Source organism: Gracilinanus agilis, chromosome 1 (assembly GCF_016433145.1).
Source record: "Gracilinanus agilis isolate LMUSP501 chromosome 1, AgileGrace, whole genome shotgun sequence".
Classification (NCBI taxonomy): Eukaryota; Metazoa; Chordata; class Mammalia; order Didelphimorphia; family Didelphidae; genus Gracilinanus; species Gracilinanus agilis.
In genome coordinates this window covers 164,051,326-164,072,023 of record NC_058130.1, presented here as the reverse complement: position 1 = coordinate 164,072,023, position 20,698 = coordinate 164,051,326, and positions in this window count along the sequence as shown.

Here is a 20,698-nt window from a genome sequence, read left to right as displayed (position 1 = left end):
TCATTATTTCATTTTCACTCTTGGAATGATGTAGAATTCTGTCACATACACTTTTCATTCTTGTCAGTAACATCCTTTGTTTGAATACAAGATTCTGCCTTATGTTAAATATCTTTCTTGAACAGTCTTTGCCACTTGTGCCAACTTTTACGTGTTGTTTACAGATGTGAAATTTGTGTAAATCCTAATAACACATAAGTAACCCAATATTCATTCAAAGAGAGGTACAACCATGGTACACACGAAATTCAATTAGTCCACATTTAAGATGACTATACATTGTAAATCCTGTAATGGATATAATTATGGCAATTTATTGTGCATGACCCAGGAATAAATTAAATAACATTAATGCAATTGTATAATAAAGGTCTCATTATCAATCACTGTGTTTCCCTACACCTTTCATTGTATAGAAAATAAAATTTTAGTAACTTTGTGCTTTTTTTCTTTTGGTGTAAAGTTTAAAAACCATATATAAACTCTTAGCTGGCTTAGATTAGGAAAATATATTGAAGTAATATTTTCTTAGTATTCATGGTATACTTAGCTGTAAGTCATGAATATCTGTGAAAAAACAAGTGGATGCTATTGTTAAAACTAGATTTAGTTTCTGGAAACTAAAGAGAATATTTAAAAGAAAACCTGATCTCTTCTATGAAATCTAATTATTTGGAAAATTAAGACTCTAAAATATCAGAGGTTTTTATGTTTTCTAGATTTTCTAGACAGCTATGCTAGAGTTGATCACAGATACAATGTGTGACAAGTCCTAAGGAGTCCTGACAAACATTTGTGGGGTCCGGATGGGGTGAGGAGAATGAGACGTGGGGAGAAGGATGACACGTTGTTAGGAGGGCCAATGAAGCTGGTAGCGGTCAGAGGCAAGATTTATTGATCACAGCTAGTATTTTATAGAGAAAGTGTTAGGCTAAGGGTTTAGGTAAGCTTTTTGCAGGGACAATGGTTAGTAATGACTTACAGTCTTAGTACAATGACTTAGTTTACCTCACTGAAACTTAGAGTTTTGTATAGGATAATTCAATATGTCAACATGTAACCATCTAAGTTTCTCAGGGAAATGTTTGGCTTCAGTGGGTAGAACAAGAAAAACCAGGGACAGCCAAGTACAGGAGGGGTTTGGTGGCCTCATGTGATGCCTAGGCTATGTGACTGATTCTGGCCAGACCATGGCTTCTCGGAGACTGCAATCTGGGGTTCACTCTCACTACTGGGGCTACAAATGTGTATAAAAAGTATGCCATTCCCTTTCTGTATCCTTATCTCATAGACAGCCAGTCCAGTGCCCTCAAGTGACCTCAAGCCCTTCCCATGAGCCACACACATTTTTCCTCCTCATACTCATGTTCTAGACCTTTATTGACTTATTCTATCCTCTTCTCTTGAACTCAACCTCATCTTTCCTCCCCATGTTATAAACCCTCTTCAGTCAGGGATTTGCTTCCGGCTTGAATACCTCTGACAAACTACTTTATGATGAGTTGTAGTGATTTAATGTGACTTTTCTCTCAAGGGTCTTTGCTTAGTAGGGGGAACATTCTAGAACTATAATGTCCCCATCCAAATAAATCTCCAGTGATAGCGTTTCAGGCACAGTGGCAGGCTAGCCAAGGTGAACTTTGAGGGCTCAGGATCTCTGGGAATCACCTTTAATATTTTAACTATGTGACAACTACCTATTCTGATTCTGAGTAGGGCCCAAGATAAGGGTACACATATACGAACCCTTAAATTTTCCTTTGAAATGAGTTTGTTGAACTTTTATTACTATTTTGCAAACTACATCAGAACTTTGAAGTAGTTCAATAGATTTAGCTGCATGGTTTTATAGAGAGCTATCCTTTGGTTGCTACATATGGAACATAGCTACACAAAAGAATTGGTTGAAGAGATAATTGAAAAGATTTCTAGCGAACTTAAAAGAGGTTATAACAATGTGTGTGAGAATGACTATGGTGCATACTCTTTCAAACATTAATAAGAGTGTTTTTAACTTTTAAGTCACATAATGATATCTGAGTAATGATAATTCTTTCAAAGCAATAGATAACCCCATCATTGAAGGGAAAAAATTATAGAAGAAACTATGGTTTCAATAAAGATTAAGAGTGTCTACATCATTAAAAATAGAAGGGAATAGTTTTACAAACTTGCCTCTATCTTGCAAATGGCATTAAGTAGGGAATTTGAAGAAGTAAGAAATTATCTTTATCTTTAAAAGAAAAATCTAAAATTGAATCCTGTAATTTTTTCTCTAGTGTATTATCAATTCACAAGCATTTGTTAAACACAATATGTGCCAGACACTGTGCTAGGCACACAGGATATGAACACAATGAAACAGTTCATGTTCTCAAGTAGCTTGCATGTACTTTAAGTCTTTCTAGTCTACCAGTGTAAGCATCTATGATCTGTGATCCATTTTTTCTTCTTTAGTTTACATTGTTGTCAAATATATATCATTATCTCCTTTAGTTTGTGTCATTATCAAACTTCTAAAAAAGTTTTAAGTGGTATCATTTGTTATTAATTTTCCATTAGAGTATAGGACATTTATAACAGTGAGACTATCTGAAATAGCATTAGTATGTATAAGTGACAAAAGAAAGAAGAGAATGTTAAATCTGGACATATTTCCATTCTTGACTGTTAAAAATAATATAATTTATATCCATTTTTGGCACTGGTGCACACACCAAAAATTGACTTCTTATTTTGCATTTTGTACCTTTTTATGCTCTCCTAAATTTAATATTCTTTGTCACTAAATCAGATTAATGTGTCAAGGAACTCATTAAAATGATGTGGTTGAAAAGGCTCTAAATATACCTCAATTTCAATAAAATCATAAAGTTGTGGACATTATTATACCTTTTAAAATCCATCATGCCAAAACTTCCCAGGGGACAAATGTTTTTCTCTAAACCTAAATTTACAAAAGCTATTCCCCTTCTTTGCCCATTTCTACTATACTTTTTTCTTTTAAAGCCTTAGAATGAATATAAAATATCTATTCCAAGGCAGAAGAGTGGTAAGGGGTAGGCCAGTGATGGGCAAACTATGGCCTGCAGGCCGATGCAGGCCCCCTGAAATGTTCTATCCAGCAGTGAGACATTATTCCTAATCTGACAAATACAATGAGTAGGATACAATATAATGAAACTTCAAAAGAGTTGCCTTAGAAACAGAATGACAGATGAGCATTTCCTTTCCTTTGGCCCCCTCTTTAAAAAGTTTGCCCATCATTGGGCTAGGCAATTGGGGTTAAGTGACTTGCCTAGGGTCACACAGGTAGGAGGTATCTGATGTCAGATTTGAACCCAGGTCTTCCTGTCTCTAGACCTGGAACTTTGTCCATTGAGTTACCTAGTTGCCTGTACTTTTCCACTTTCGCTATGTCCCTTTCACTATCCTATATGGTTAATAAAATGAATAGGCAATATAATGAGACATAGTGGCTACATGCTGGCAAAAACATTCAGGTGAAGGAATTAATTTGTTTGATATAAACTCTAGTTTCTTACAATGGAAATGAATTTTACTTTATAAACCTTTTATAACAGTATTGCTTTTGTAAAAAGGAATTCTTTATTCCTTTTTTAAGTTAAGGAAGGACCTGGTGGTCCCCTTACCATAGAGATGTGTAGGGATTAAGCAGCCCAAAGTGACAGGAAGTAGAAACCATAGAGACAGGAAGGAGGAAAGCTAGAGATAGGAAGTGAGGCAGAAAAAGGGTAGAAAAGGGGCCGGCATCAGTTGGTCAGTCTGGCAGTTGCTGACAATTAGGTGCTGGCAGTTGCTGGGTAGTTGGCTGCTGGGAGTGTGTTGGGTTGGTGGTTGGTGTTTAGTTGCTAGAATATAAAAGGCAAGCCTGAGCTTACTGATAGGGCTTTTGGCTTTAACCTTTAAAGCTCCTTTTGGCTTTTGGTTTGGGCTGTTAGGTTTTTTTCTTTCTTGAAGTTTTTTGGGAGGTTGTTGGTTTTCATTGACAGACCAAATTGGGGTTGGATTAAACATTGATTGGGTTGGTTTTGATTGGGTGGATTGGGTTGGAACTTTGTGGGGCAGTTGTTATTAGCGGTAATTATAGGCAGTTATAGGTAGATATAGGCAGTTTTAGGTAGTAATTATAGGTAGTTATAGGATAACTAGTATAGACATTAGGAAAATTTCTTTACCTCTTTACTATATTCATCTACTATATTCTTTTACTATCTCTCTTTCTTTAAAACTAAATTGTTAATCTTTTAAAAACTGCTAGAAATTTTCTTTTCTCTGGCTTAAAAGGGATAATATTAATTTACAACTTTACTATATTTTCATTAAAACTTAAATTGTTAAAAAGCTGCTCTTTTATTTTTGTAAAACCCCTAATTTAACCCTTACAATTTCAAATCAGTATGTTAAATTGGATTGAGGAGAGGCTTCCAGCTGACAGTAGTTTGTTTGGTATGGGCTCTATTCTCCTCCCTACAAATTTTAATCTAGGATAGGAAGCTATAGCATCGTTTGGAAATATCATCCCTCAGATATAAAGATTGATGGAAAACAATGAATATTGAATTTCTCTTTTGCCTTCCTAACTTGCTTTTCATTAGTCCTATAATAATTTCCTTTGTTCTACCACAATTTCCTTTATATCCTGGGCTTATAGGTAAGTGTTTATTTTCATGACTGCTACAACAGGAGATCTTATGAAACAACAATTTGTTGAGCTCATGAAACACTTAAGAAACATTTCATTTCATCCTACTCACTCTCCTAATAGGTGGTTGCTACTTATGATGCTCATTTTAAAGAAGAGACAAGTGAAGCTCATAACATTAGCAGTTTTTGTTAAATAATGAGTTCTTATCCCAAAAGGTGGAGTCTTTGGGTTTATCAAACACTAGGTTGTTAGGGTCATTTACCCATGTATGGTGTGTATCTAATCTATTCCATTGATTTACTTCTATTTCTTAGCCAGTATCAGACTTTTGATGATTACTGCTTTGTAGTACAATTTGATATCTCTTTCTTATAAGCCATCTTCCTCCACATTTTTTTCATTAATTCCCTTAATATTCTTGACTTCTTGTTCTTCCAAATACATTTTGCCATGATTTTTTCTAGTTCTATAAAATAATTATTTTGTATTTTGATTGGTATGGCACTGAATAAGTAAATTAATTAAGGCACAATTGTCATTTTTGTTATATTTAGCTCAGCCTACCCTTGGGCAATTAATATTTTTCCATTTGCTTAGATCTGAGTTTGTGTGAAAAAGTGTTTTATAATTGTGTTCATATAATTCCTGTGTATTTCTTGCCAAGTAGATTCCCATGTATTTTGTGTTTTCTTTTCTTTTCTTTTTTAATTTTAAACCTTTAACTTCTGTGTATTGGCTCCTAGGTGGAAGAGTGGTAAGGGTAGGCAATGGGGGTCAAATGACTTGCCCAGGGTCACACAGCTGCGAAGTGTCTGAGGCCAGACTTGAACCTAGGACCTCCCATCTTTAGGCCTGACTCTCAATCCACTGAGCCACCCAGCTGCCCTTATTTTATATTTTCTAAGGTTATTTTAAAAGGAATTTCTCTTTCTATCTCTTACTGCAGAACTTTGTTGGCAACATATAGAAATACTGATGATTTATGTGGATTTATTTTGTCCTGCAACTTTGCTAAACATAATTTCAACAAGTTTTTTAGTTGATTCTCTAGGATTCTCTAAGTATATCATCACATAATCTGCAAAGAATGATAGTTTAGTTTCCTCATTGCCTACTTTAATTCCTTTAATATTTTTTAATGCTCACAGTAGCATTTCTAGCACAATATTAAATAATATTGGTGATAATAGATATCTTTGCCTTATCTCTGATCTTATTGCAAAGGCTTCTAACTTATTACCATTACAGATAATACTTGCTGATGACTTTCGGTAGATGCTACCTATCATTTTAAGGAATGACTCATTTATTCCTGTGCTTTCTAATGTTTTTAAAAGGAATTGGTGTTGTGTTTTATCAAAGGCTTTTTCTGCATTGATTGAGATAATCATGTAATTTCTGTTAGTTTGGTTATTGGTATGGTTAACTATGCTGTTAGTTTTCCTAATATTAAAACATCCCTGCATTCCTGGTATAAATTCCATCTGTTCATAGTGAATGATCCTTGTGATATATTGCTATAGTCTTCTTGCTAGTATTTTATTTAGAATTTTTGCATCTATATTCATTAATGAAATTGGCCTATATTTTCTTTCTCTGTTTTTGCTCTTCCTGGCTTAGGTCACAGTACCATATTTATGTGATAAAAGAATTTGGTAGGATTTCTTTTCTGCCTATTTTCCCAAATAGTTTGTATAGTATTGGGATTAATTGTCTTAAATGTTTGATAGAATTCACTTGTGAATCTATTTGGCCCAGTGGATTTTTTCTTAGGTAGTTCATTTATGGTTTGTTCAATTTATTTTTCTCAGATGAGTATATTAAGTAATCTATTTACTCTTTTGTTAATCTAGACAATTTAAATTTTTGTAAATATTCATCTATTTAGCTTAGAATGTCAGATTTATTGGCATATAATTGGGCAAAATATCTCCTAATGATTACTTTAGTTTTTTCTTTATTGGTGGTGAGTTTACCCTTTTCATTTTTGATACTGATTATTTGATTTTCTTCTTTACTTTTTATAATCAAATTAACCAATGTTTGGTCTCTTTTTTTTTTAAACCCTTGTACTTCGGTGTATTGTCTCATAGGTGGAAGAGTGGTAAGGGTGGGCAATGGGGGTCAAGTGACTTGCCCAGGGTCACACAGCTGGGAAGTGGCTGAGGCCGGGTTTTGAACCTAGGACCTCCTGTCTCTAGGCCTGACTCTCACTCCACTGAGCTACCCAGCTGCCCCCTGTTTGGTCTCTTTTATTTATTTATTTATTTATTTTTCTTCATATAACCAACTCCTAGTCTTTATTAGTTCAGTGGTTCTTTTTCTTTCAGTTTTATTAGTTTCTCCTTTAATTTTTAGGATTTCCAATTTAGTCTTTAATTGGGGATTTTTAATTTGTTCTTTGTTCTAGTTTTTTTCAGTTGTGTGCCCAATTCACTGATCTGCTTTTTCTCTGTCTTATTGCTATGAGTGTTTAGTAATATAAATTTTCCCTTAAGTATTGCTTTGGCTGTAAATTTTGATATGTTATCTCCTCATTGTCAGTCTTTTTTAATAAATTTATTGATTTTTTCTATAATCTGTTCTTTGATCCATGCCTTTTTTAGCATTAGATTAGTTTCCAATTAATTTTTTGTCTTTCTATGAATCATTATTGATTATAATTTTTATCATTTTATGATTTGAAAAGGTTGCATTTATTATTTCTGCTTTTCTGCATTTGGTTGTGAGGTTTTTATGCCCTAACTACATGGCTAGTTTTTATGTAGGGCCTGTGTATTGCTGAAAAGAAGGTATGTTCTTTTTCATTCCTATTTAGTTTCCTCCAGAGATCTATTAGTTCTAACTTTTCTAAAAGTTCATTTACTTCCTTCTCTTCTTTCTTGTTTATTTATGTTTCAATTTATCTAGATCTGAAAAGGAGAAATTGAGGTCCCCCACTAGTATAGTTTTGCCATTTCCTCCTGAAGCTCATTTAATTTCTCCTTCAAAAATTTGGAGAACATACCATTTGGTACATATATGTTTAATATTGATATTGCATCATTACCTATAGCATCTTTTGGCAAGATAGAATTTCCTTCTTTAACTCTTTAAATTATATCTATTTTTGCTTTAGCTTTGTCTGAGATCATGCTTTCTACTCCTAAGTTTTTTAAAATTTCAGATGATGTACAATAAATTCTGCTCTAGTCCCTTACCTTTACGATGTGTGTCTCCCTGCCTCAACTGTATTTCTTGTAAACAACATGTTGTGGGATTATGGTTTTAATCTGTCTGCTATCTGATGTTGTTCTATGGTTGAATTAATCCCATTCGCATTTACAATTAGTATTACAAACTGTGTATTCCCCTCCATCTAATTTCCCCCTTTTTATCCTTTTTTTTCCTTTTACTCTTAACCTCCTCACAAGAGTTTTGCTTTTAATCACCACCCCCTACTTGCTCCACCTTTTCTATTACCCCCCACCCCTACTCCTTGTCTTATTCTTCTCCTACTTCTCTAAGGGGTAAGGTAGAATTTTATGCCCAGATGAATATGGTTATTATTTTCTTTCTGAGCCAATTATAATAAGAATAGAGTTTAAGCACTGCTCATCACCTTTTCTCCTCATTCTCCCCTTTACTATAATAGTTTTGTTTGTTTGTTTTTTTAAACCCTTACCTTTGTCTTGAAGTCAATACTGTGTATTGGCTCCTAGGAAGAAGAGTGGAGAAGGCTAGGCAATGGGGGTCAAGTGACTTGCCCAGGATCACATAGCTAGGAAGTGTCTGAAGCCAGATTTGAACCTAGGACCTCCCATCTCTAGGCCTGGCTCTCAATCCACTGAGCCACCCAGCTGCCCCCATAATAGTTTTTTCCAGCCTCTTTAGGTGAGATAATTTATCCCAGTCCATCTCTCCCTTCCCTTTTCTCTCAATGCAATCATCTTTTTCACCCCTTGAATTTTTTTTGCATATAGAATCATCCTAATCAGCTTATTCTCACACCTTCTGTCTATGTATACTCTTTCTAATTGTCTTAATACCAATAAAAAATTAAGCATTATAAATATCATCTTTCCACATAGGAATACATAAAGTTTGACCTTATCGAATCCCTTAAATTTTCTCTTATTAACTTTTTAAAGCTTCTCTTTGGCCTTATGTTTGAACATGGAATTTTCTCTTTAGGTCTGATCTTTTCATCAAGAGTGCTTGGAGATCTTCTATTTTACTAAATGATCTCTCCCATTCTCCCCACTCCCCCATCCCCAAAATAATATACTTAGTATTGTTGGGTAGGTGATTCTGTAAAACTAGACCTTTTGCCTTCCAGAATATCAAATTCCAAGCTGTAAGGATTAAATTAGGAGTTTGACAAAATAAGAGAACAGTTTTTTACAATTTTAGTTTTAATGTGAATATAGTAAAAGGAAGAAAATATAGGAAAGAGATAGAGAAATTGCCTAACTAGCTACCCTATAACTGCCTATAATTGTCCATAGAGGAAGTCCAGCTGATCACTCTTTAGCTCAGCTCACCAGACAGAATCAATATATATCTTTCTCCCAACCACCAACCCCCAAGGATCAACTACCAACAACCAACCACCTCCCAACCCAAAAAAGGTCAAAAAGCCCCTCTCAGTCCTTGCACTGGCTTTTTATATCCCCTTCTAACCTCTCTTCCTGTCTCTCTGGTTTCTACTTCCTTTCACTGTGGGCTGGTATATCTTTACACATCTCTAAAGTAAAATGACTCCCCAGTTAAATTAGAGAAAGGGATTAAGAATTCCCTTTTACAAAGCCTTCTGATTCTTTAATGTGGAGGTTGCTAAATCCTATGTAATCCTAACATGGTATTTGAATTGTTTCTTTCTAGATGTTTGTAATATTTTCACCCTGACTTGGAGGCTCTTGAATTTACCTATAATATTCCTGGGAGTCCTCATTTGGGGATTTAGTTCCAGAGATGATCTGTGAATTCTTTCAGTTTCTATTTTACCCTATTCTTCAAGAATATCAGGGCAGTTTTCTTTGATAATTTCTTGTATTATGATGCCCAGGCTTTTTTTTTTAATCATGGCTTTCAGTAGTCCAATAATTCTTAAATTCTCTGTCCTGAATCTATTTTCCAGTCAATTGTTTCTTCAATGAGATATGTCACATTTTCTTGTTTTTTTCATTCTTTTGATTTTGTTTTATTGTTTCTTGATGTTTTATGAAGCCATTAGCTTCTATTTGCCCAATTCTAATTTTTAAGTAATGATTTTGTTCTGTGAGCTTTTGAACCTCCTTTTCTACTTGGCCAATTTTGCTGGTATTTTCTTCTAGCTGCTTTCCTTTCTTATTGCCATTTTCCTCTGCCTTTCTAATTGATTTTTGAGATCTTATTTGAGCTCTTCCAGAGACTGAGACCAGTTTTTCTTTGAAGTTTTGTGGGTTTTTGCTTTGCTTTCACTGTCCCCTTCTGTGTCTGTACCTTGCTCTTCTTTGTCTCCATAAAAATTTCCTGTGGTTAGGGATTTTTTTGTTTGTTTATTTTCCCAGCCTTTTTTTTTGACTTTCACTTTTATCTTAAACATGGACTCTGTTCTCAGGGCAGTGGGGGCATTCTCTTAAACTTCATTTTTTCCTTGTTAGCTACCCTTAGCTCTATTTCTGGGTTGCTGCAAACTGTTTTTTTCACTCCAGTATTTGTTTTGAGATATAATTTAAAGTTGGTTGGACAGGATTCTCATAGTGGATTGAGCTTTCCTGGTTTCTACTCCACCATCTTGGCTCTCAAAAGTTCTTTTAATAAAAGACAACAAAGTTTTTAAGTACTAATAGCTTTAATAGTATATTCTGATAGCAAAATATTGACTGAGGAATAAGCTGTAAAAGAATATTGATCCTTTTGTTAAAATATATTGATTAGACCAATTATACAAAAGAAAATAGTCCAGTTTGCACATCTATATAACAGTGGAAAAAGGGGAAGAAGGTCACACTCAGTGCTTTTCTATTCAAAATTTCAAAATTCTTTATCATGAAATTGTTGACCTTTACAAGCAAAATCATGTAATGGTCTTCAGGCTATCTGGCTTCCTTCATCCTGAGCTTTTCTTCCCCCCACACCCCCCACCCCAACTGGATAAAAGCTAACCTTTGACTTCTGCCAACATGGGTGTGGAGTCTGTTCAGTTTTGTTTATACATTGTTTTGTGATATTAGGGGGGAAACACAGAAAAGGACTATCTGTCATATGAATTAGACAATCCATTTAGTCCCAGTGGACAGAAGAACTAGGAGAAACTTCAAGGAGGCAGATTCAAGATTGATACACAGAATAGCTACAGTTAATAAAATTCAGCTTTGGAGTAGGCTGCTTTAGGGGGAAGTAGGTTACTCCCTATTGGAGATCTTCAGATAAAGGCAGGTTGATCAATTGTTAGATATGGTAAAGGAGTGACAGGTGAATGAATGACTGGATATGAGGGCCACCATTACAGCCAGGGAGAGAGAGTCAGCTTACTAAGGAGATCAGCTCCATGTAAGCCAGCAAAAGTGAAAGTGAGGGAGAAAGAAAACAAAGAGGAAGGAATGGAACACCTGAATGACGGGGAGGGCACCTGAGCGAGTAAACACAAAACACACAAAAATTGTGGCTACGTCTACCATTTGTTATGACAAAGAGAAAAGTTTTTATAGAAAGTAGAATATAAGCATTACATCATTCTTAGAGGTATAACTTTCTCACAGAAAATTGTTTATGAAAAGACTTTACCCAAAATATTTCTACAAACCCAAGCAATTGAGGAATATTGACAATAACTTGGGAATTTACAGGAATTGGGAGAAAAGAGTCTGGGTCATTTGGTCATGACATTACAGAAGATTCTTTGGCCATCAAAATAATGAACAACTTTAAGGAATATTATAAGAAGGCTTTTCAGGAGATGTCTTTATTTGGGTTACAATTAGACAATACTTTTTGAGCTGCTATTTTGAGATCCCAGCTCTGCCATGGAACCCCAGGCAAACGCATAAGTACGTCTTTTATGGCTGCTTTTCCCCAGTGGATCTAATTTGTCTTTAGGTGCCTTAATATATCCTTACATATCTTTGAAATGATTCTTCGTTTGACCAGATGGCTTGCTAAGGCCTCTTCCAACATCTCTAATTCCATGATTCCTTCTTTTGCCATCTCTATTTTTCTGTAATGATTTTATAGTGCCCAAGATGTTATCCCAAACAACACCTTTTTTTTCTTTTTATAAAAACAGGATTCTAGACTTCTCTTGGGTGAGGATGTGAAGAAATGGGTAGTTTGGTAGTGACAGACATAAAAAAGAACATTAATAAAGCATTTAAAAAGACATCCGGAGGAAGGAATTAGGAAGTGTAGAAATAGACACTGTAATTTATCACTACCTTGTGTGTGTGCGTGTGCGTGTGCGTGTGTGTGTGTGTGTGTGTGTCTTTTTCTTTCTATACATTCATTCACCTATCCATCTGGTCATCTATCTGTCCATCTATCCATTTATTTCTATGTCTATACATCCATCTGTCTAGATACGTAACTATATATGCATATATAGATATTTTTACAGGACAATATGTGGCAGAAATTAGCCCCATATGTAGTCTTTTTCCCTGTTCTTCACATCTTAAAATGTTTTAACTTTTGATGATTGATGGATTCACAATGAAGAAAAGAAGTCAAGGCAGAACAAGACAAACCAAAATATTTTCCCTTTTGCCCATGGGGAATTTCACTGTTTCCAGAAACATCATCTGACAGGTAGAAGGGAAGGAAGTGGAACAAATATGGCCTATGAAAATGGGAGATGTGGGGGCAGCTGGATTGCTCTGTGGATTGAGAGCCAGGCCTAGAGACAGGAGGTCCTAGGTTCAAATCTGGCCTCAGACACTTCCCAGCTGTGTGACCCTGGGCAAGTCACTTAACCCCCATTGCCTACCCTTACCACTCTTTTGCCTTGGAACCAATACATAGTATTGATTCCAGGAAGGTAAAGGTTTAAAAAATGAAAAGAAAATGGGAGATGATTTCTTACAAAGAACATGGAACTGTGGAAGGAAATCCTAGAAATGGAGGCAGATTAACAGTGACAAAATCTATTTTCTGCCACTTACTACCTGTGTGTGACCCTAGCTAGGCAAGTCACATAACCTTTCTAGAGTGTCAGCTTCCTCATCTGTAAAAATAAGGGATTATAATGATCATCTCTACAACCTCTTCTCACTCTATAATTATTATCCTATATAATTTTTTACCCTTCTGCTTCCTGTCCAGATTCTAACTAAGGTTTGTAAATATTGGTCATACACTGTCCTGATGGCAGGGGAAAACATTTCTGACTTGTAGGCATGTCTGGAGTAATTTTTTTGCTTAATTTTCCTTCAAGCAATGTATGTCTTAACTGAAACTCAACATTTTATTCTATGGTTTCAACATAACCTACAATTGGCAGTGTTAAGAAAATAGAATCCACCTGAAAACCCAATATTCTTAATCCATTCATTCAACAAGCATTAATTATTTTTTTAACTATTTGTATGTCAGGCTCTGAACAGGGGACACAGAGACAGAAATGAAAGCCTCTGTTCTTAAGAAGTTTGCACTCTATTAGGGGAAACAATATTTTTATAGAGAATTAAATACAAAATCTAGGTTAACCCAAAACAATGTTTAGAGGTGGAGGGGCTGAGGAAACATTAGCATCTGGGAGAAACATGATTACCTCAAAGCACTTGAATTTATTCTTGAAGAAAGCTAGGGATTCCAAGAATCAGAGGTAAGGAGAGAATCCATTCATAGATTAGGGAAAACCTGCACAAAGGTCCAAAGATGGAAGATGAAATGTCATGTACAAGGAAAGCAAATAGGCCAGTTGGGCTAAAGCATACATTGTGTGTGTGTGTGTGTGTGTGTGTGTGTGTGTGTGTGTGTGTGTGTGTGTGTGTGTTTCAGGGAAATGGCGAGTGTAGTCTAGAAAGAGACTTGAGCCAGATCAAGAAGAGCTTTAAATGTTCAGGAGAGGGATTTGTATCTTATTTTTTTTCGGTATTTTTCTGTGCCTTCTTTACTCCCAAGCTGTGGACTCTTTTTCACGATTCTCCTATATTGCTTTCATTTCTTTTTCCAGTTTTTCTTTTATCTCTCTTATTTGATTTTTAAATCCTTTTTGAGCTCCTCCATTAATTCTTTTAGGACTTGAGAGCAATTAATACTTTTCTTGGAGGCTTTGGATGTGGCCATATTGACTTTGTTGTCATCTGTGTTTGAATCTACTCTGTCACCAAAATAACTTTCTTTGTTAAGTTTCTTTTTTGATGTTGTTGGCTCATTTTCCTGCCTTTTCTTTTCGTTTAAAAAACTGTTAAGGTTGGGCTCTGTAACTGTGATGAAAGGACCACTATTCTAAGCTTCAGGTTCTTTGGGCAGCTGCCTTCAGATCTGGGTCTATCTGCTTTCAGTTCTTCCAAGGTGGTATGAGGGAAGGAGAGGTGTCTAATGCTCTCTGGGCCTATACTCTGGTCTGTGAGTAACACCAAGCACTTTTTACCCTTTGGAACTATGCCCAGGATCCCCTGTTTCCTCCTCACTCTGTGGCCGCGTCCCAGGAGACTGCAACCTGGTTCTGCATAGGGGCAATATGACAAGAATCTTGCACCCAGAGCTGGCAAAAGGACAAGTGTAATCCCCTTCTGTGCAGCTGTCTGACCCTCCCTTACCATCTGTGGCTGAGAATTCCTGCAGCTGTGGCTACTTCTTCAGTTGCACCCAAAGACTATTGCCTTGGTGGGACCTGCTCTGAGCTCCATCTCCACCATGATGTACTAGATCTTACCCTGTGCTGGCCTTCTAAGTGGTTCTGGGCTTAAAACAATGTCTTCATCTTATCTTTTTGTGGGTCATGTTGCTCCAAAATACATTTTGAGGTATTCTAGCATTGCTTTTCCGATGGTAGTTTGGTAGATATCAGATGAGTCCTTGTACCTTCTCTGCCATCTTTGCTCTGCCCCACCAGGGGAACAAAATTAGTTAGAATTTGTATTTTGACCTAAAGTCAATGGGAGAACTACCGAACCTTCTTGGCAGAGGAGTGATGTGTTCAGACCTACACATAAGGGAGAGCAATTTGGTAGCTATGAAGGATATGAAGACACAAAAGTCAGAGGGACCAATTGTAATAGTAATATTGTAATAATCAACCTCCTCTTGAGAAGCAATATGGGCCTGGCCTAGGGTGGTTGTGTTGGGAATGGATGTGAGATTTGTTGAGGAGGATGGGATACGGGATTTGGGGATGACCCAAGTGTCCTTTTTCTAATGGCCTGTCCTCACAGTGGTATTTCTCTTCCTATATTCCTCCTCTTCTCTCCTGACTGCAGGCTTCCTTAGTTCTTTTTCACTGAAGCTTCAATGTGACACTACTTTAGTAGATGAGGTCTCCAGGATGAAGTAGGAGTAGGGGTATGTGGTGTCAGGAAAGCAGAACAAGGGAATGTTTGTGATGCAGCAGGAAAGGAATAGACATCCTGACAGGAATACTAAATTTTCTTGCCACATAGGAATCCTATGGGGGAAGGAGGAGATTTCATTTGCTGAGACAGAGGGGGGTACTTTAAACAAAAGCAGAGCCAACACTCATTTGTGAGTGTTATATTTATTCTACAGGTTTAGATTTTCAAAGCCTGGCCTGAAACACATAGTAATGTGTGATTGGAGCGATAAAGTCAAAGTCAGTAACACATTTGTTATTTCTCCAAATTGGGGAAATTTTATTGGATGAAGCATTATGTCGAAAATCTTGGGAGGCTTGTATGTTGGAATGATACCTCATTTGGAACCTCCAGATCAGGGATTCATAACCTGGAGTCTGTTGTAATAAAAGTAAATAAAGAAAAGGTAAACAGGGGGTTTAGGTCCTTTGGTGGGAAAGGAGGGTGCAATAGTGAATTGAGGTGGTAAGGAGAGATGTAAGGGAATGGCTGAGTTCAGGGAAATAGAGGACAAGGTAGTATAATGAAAGGTAAGGAAGATGATGAGGTAATTAGAGGAGGCAGCTGCAACAGGGAGACACTCAGACTAGAGACAGAGGTTACTGGGGAAGGAAGGCTGGACTCTTCCAGGGAAAATGATGTTTCTACAGACACAAAGGTTAGGGCCAGTCAGAAGTGGTTTGAATATGACTAGAGGGCTTTCTAGTCAGTTTCTCAAGTCCACAAAGAAGGAGTCCCAAGGCTCCTCCCTGTCAATGAAACTGAAGGGTTTCCAGGAGGAAGTATAGAGACAACTACTTCCTCCCAAGATGGACGCCTCCAGCTTCCCTCAGGAAAATAGAGAGAATAATTCCTTCCCTCCTTCAACTCTCACTTATCGTTGAGCCAATGGTTTAGCAAAGGGTTTGAATAGGTAACAATGGGGTTTATTAAAGTTTCAGGGTTGATTATCAAGGAGAAAGGAGTTCAGGGTTTCTCTAACAGCTGCTAGTGAGAAGTTCAAGGTGGGGGAGAGTCACAGGAATGGCTCGGACTGAGAGAGAGCTTGCTGCCCTTGAGGTTAGGGAGTACTAAACAATAAAGCAAGGGATAGTTTGTTTCAAACTACTTGTCTATGGGGAACTAAATCCTCAAAGTCTAATTGCTACAACCCAAAAATCCACCCTTCTCCCAAAGCCCACAGGAAAATCAGGAAGGTAAAAGGGAAAGATATAGGGAAGATCAGGGAAGGTCCAGAGAAATTAGCTAAGCTCCAAATGTCCAAAGACCAAAGCACAGATTCAAGGCAAGGTTTCAGCCCGAAGGCAGAGCCTAGTTCACCCCTCCACTCTTCATAAGCTTTTGGGACCAACTGAACTTTGTCAGAGTTCTAAGGCTGGTCAACTGCCAGAAGTCCTACAGATAGGTTTTGCAAGGGTAAATGCCCTGATTGCATCTCTGCATTATACTGTGAACTTGTTCTTTTAAAGAAAAAAAGATTTTGATAACTGCATTTCAGTATAATTGATTTTTTTGGTAATTCTATGTGTTTTATATTAGACATTTGAAAATATTTTTCTGAGAGGGGGTCCAAGAGCTTCACCAAACTTGCAGAGATGTCCATGGTACACAAACATGGTTAAGATCATGATCAGATATGTACTCCTCTTGACATCTTTTTTTTTTTTTGAGAGATTGAGCCTCAAACAAATTTCATTCTCTAATAAAGAAAATACTTTTAAAAAGTTTTCCTTTTTCCAGGGCTTTCCCTAGGGATTTAGAGCTGGAGGAAAGTCATGTCCGGTGCACCTCTTTTCCTCTCTTCACTTCCTAGCCCAAAATTCATATCAAATAAATATCAAGGTCAGAATTAGGGATCATGAGGCAGAGCTAGAAGAGACTTTGGAAATCTAAGGCCATTCCTTTCCTTTTACAAGCACTTACTATTTGTAGATACTATCTGTGTTGGGATTTGGGGATATGAAGACAAAAATGAAGTAGCCTCTGCTCTCAAGGAACTTAGTAAAAGAACCCATAAACAAGATGGGCATTGATAAATAAACAAGTAATAACCGGAGACTCAAGGGGGAGCACTAACAAACTTCTTGAGTGCAAGGACTGTTTCTCTTTGTTTTTGTTTTTGTGTCTCTAGCACTTGGCATACAGGCACACACAGTAGGGTTCTTATTTTGTTAAACTGACTTGAAATGATGCCTCTCTCATGAGGTTTTGCTTTGTTTTTCAGACTCTGTCATAGAATGATAAATTTAGAGCTATGCCTTGGAGGTCATCTAGTCAAAGTCCCTCATTTTACAGATGAGAAAACTGAAGCTTAGAGATTTGTCCTAGGTTATTGGAGCAGTTAGTAGCAGGGATAGAGTTTAAACTCAGTTCTTCAGGCTCCATCAGATGTTCTACCTCTTGTATTGCCTCTTTGCCTAAATTAGCTGTTAGCAATTTCTTTCTTTTATTTATATTCTTCAAGTATATCCTACAAGGTCAAAGAGAGCTGATGTTAGTCTTAGGCTTGTCTTATATGTCACTAACAATTGCCACCCATTGAGTCATTTCTGGCTTTGGCTTTAGAGCTCTGGGAAGCCCTTTAAAATACAATTGCAAGCACTTTGCACATCCAAATGGGCTTTCTCCATGCCAAGTAATAATGTTTTCCAATGGTCGCAAAGGAGAACAGCAAAATGATTGCTTGTGTGAAATGAGATCTGAGCAAATGAGCCTCTATAATGAGTTTTTCAGTGACACCAGTTATCTGATTATTAACCCACTGCTAGTTATATTACTACATCTTGGACTTGGTAAAGCAAAAGATCTAGAGTCATTGTCAAAACTCTATTTTTTTATAATAATGTTAGCAGAAGACACTAGTAATAGTTTTTTTTAAGATAAAAGAAACCATAGGCCATAGACCTAGAGTTATACAGTTCCTTGGAGATCGTCTAGACCAATACTCTAATTTTATAGATGAAGAAACTGAGGCCCAGAGAGGTTAAATTACTTGCCTCAAGATCACAAGATAATAAGTAGTCAAGGCACAACTCCAAATCTAATGCCTTTTGCATTGCATCCAATTCCCTTTCTTTTGTGTTAGGAGATTTTAGGTAATAATGCTTGTGTATCTTCTTGGGAGTATCTGGATATTAGAAAAAACCTGATAGCAAAGCCAATCATTCCTCCCATACCAACAGGTCTAGTGCCATGTTTTTAGGTTAAAGATTATGGCTCTTGTCCCTGAAGTTGAGACAAAGCTAACATGCTCTCTTAGATTATTGGATGGTTAAGTAGTCTGAGCCATGTCTCACAACAACATGGACATATAGGTGCGTGCAAGACATGAAGGTAATGAGGTTTAGGTGAGACACACACAAAAAGATCAGACTGATGGACAGGGGTGAATATAAGTTTCTCTCCCCTCCCCTCTCTTTCTGAGCCACTTTGAAAGGAAAAGGTACGTATGTGTGTGTGTATATAAGTAAAATGAGTACATGGAATGCTATCCTTTAAGACTTCTCACTTCTTACACAGAGTGTGACCATCTCCTACCTCTCTAAACTGTCTTACTCACTCCTACCTTGCCTAGAGAAGGACCACCACTCAATTTTTTGTGACTCTCCTAGGGTTAACTCTATTAAGGAGGAAGGAATGTCCTCCTCCTTCTTACCACTTTAGTTCCCATCAGTGCATTTCCATTTATACAAGCCAACCATTCATAATGACACATTTAGATTTTAAATACAACCATTTACTTAGCAATAAGGCAAAAGAAATAATACCATCATGGAAACTCATATATCAAGGAAATTAATAGGAATAGTAAATCTGTATTAGTTTATACATAAACTGAGGTCACAATCTTTCACCAATGCACTTATTATCTTTAAGGGAGAATGGGCACACAGAGGAATTCATCAAGTAAACATAAGACATATAAACTTTCTCCACGTGCTTAGGAAAACTTAAAACTCTGGATCATTGGCTTTGATGTTTTCAGTCCATCTATACACTATAAATACACTCATCTGCTATTGTGTGTCTCTTGGTCCTCACTGCCCTCTATTTTGGCCAATCATTTTTTATTCTTCAGCTAGGATTGATTTCTTGATTTTTTTTTTAAACCCTTGTACTTCGGTGTATTGTCTCATAGGTGGAAGATTGTTAAGGGTGGGCAATGGGGGTCAAGTGACTTGCCCAGGGTCACACAGCTGGGAAGTGGCTGAGGCCGGGTTTGAACCTAGGACCTCCTGTCTCTAGGCCTGACTCTCACTCCACTGATTGATTTCTTTTTAATATTTATTTTATTTTCCCAATTTCACGTAATAACAATTTTAACATATGTTTTCCAATATTATAAGATCCAAATTGTCTACCTCCTTCCCTTTCCTCCCCCTCCCTGAGATGGTAAGCAATTTGATCTGAGTTATACATGTATGATCATGCAAATCATTAATTCCACATTAGTGAAGTTGTGAGAGGATACTCATATAAAACTAAAATCCCCCAATAAAAATACACACAAATAGAGTGAAGTGAAAAATGGTGTGTTACTGCATTCAGATTCCATGAGTTCTTTCTTTGTAGCTGGCTAGCATTCTTTATTATAAGTCCAGAATTGTCTTGGGTCATTGTATTGCTGAGAATAGCTAAGTTTTTCACAGTTAATCATAGTACAATAGTGCTGTTGTTGTGTATATTGTTTTCTCCTGGTTCTGCTTACTTCACTCTGCATCAGCTCATGTAAATCTTTCCAGATTTTTCTGAAATCATCCCGCTCATCATAATTACATACCACATTTTATTCAGCCATCCCCCAATTGATAGATGTATCCTCAATTTCTAATTCTTTACTACCACAAAAAGAGGTCACAAGCTCTTTTAACTTATAATCACCCATATAGTGCTCCTTCAATATGTATTTTCTGGGATATATTCTCACAAATATGATCTGTTTTGCTTTCCATTCAGATAAATGGATTTCTTTGCTCCAAAAAAAAAAAAAGGCATTCAAAAAATGTTACAGCATTGAATAAGATTGCATTTTCTTTTAAGCCAGAGCTTAAATCATCAGGCTTGCTATATCTCTGGACCTTACAGACCAGATTAGCCAGTCATTCACTCACCAGGATGCTGCATTATCCATTCAGATTTTATTAAATAAGTTGACTCTCTGAGCAAAGCACACAAACCTAGCCAGCTCTTCACTCACTGGGATTCTTGTTTATTATCAAGTTTGATCTCAGCATCTCTTCCTTTACAGGGACTACAAAACCTGCCTTTCTCCTTTCTGCTTGCCTTGTCAAGAGCCCAGTGGGAAAAAGTAGGGAGTTTTTTTAGAGGCTTTGTTATTCTTAATCTTTAGGTGGTGCTGAAGGGCAATAGACTAGCTAGAACTTCTCTTTATTTTAGCTAATCAGGAACTAGGGGCCTGAGGCTTCTTGTCAGCCAAACTGCTGCTTGTCTCTTCCAACAGTTCTGACAAATCTGCTTTTTTGTCCTCTGCTGATCCTTACTTTTCCTGATAGGTTCTTCAATCTTTTCAATGTAA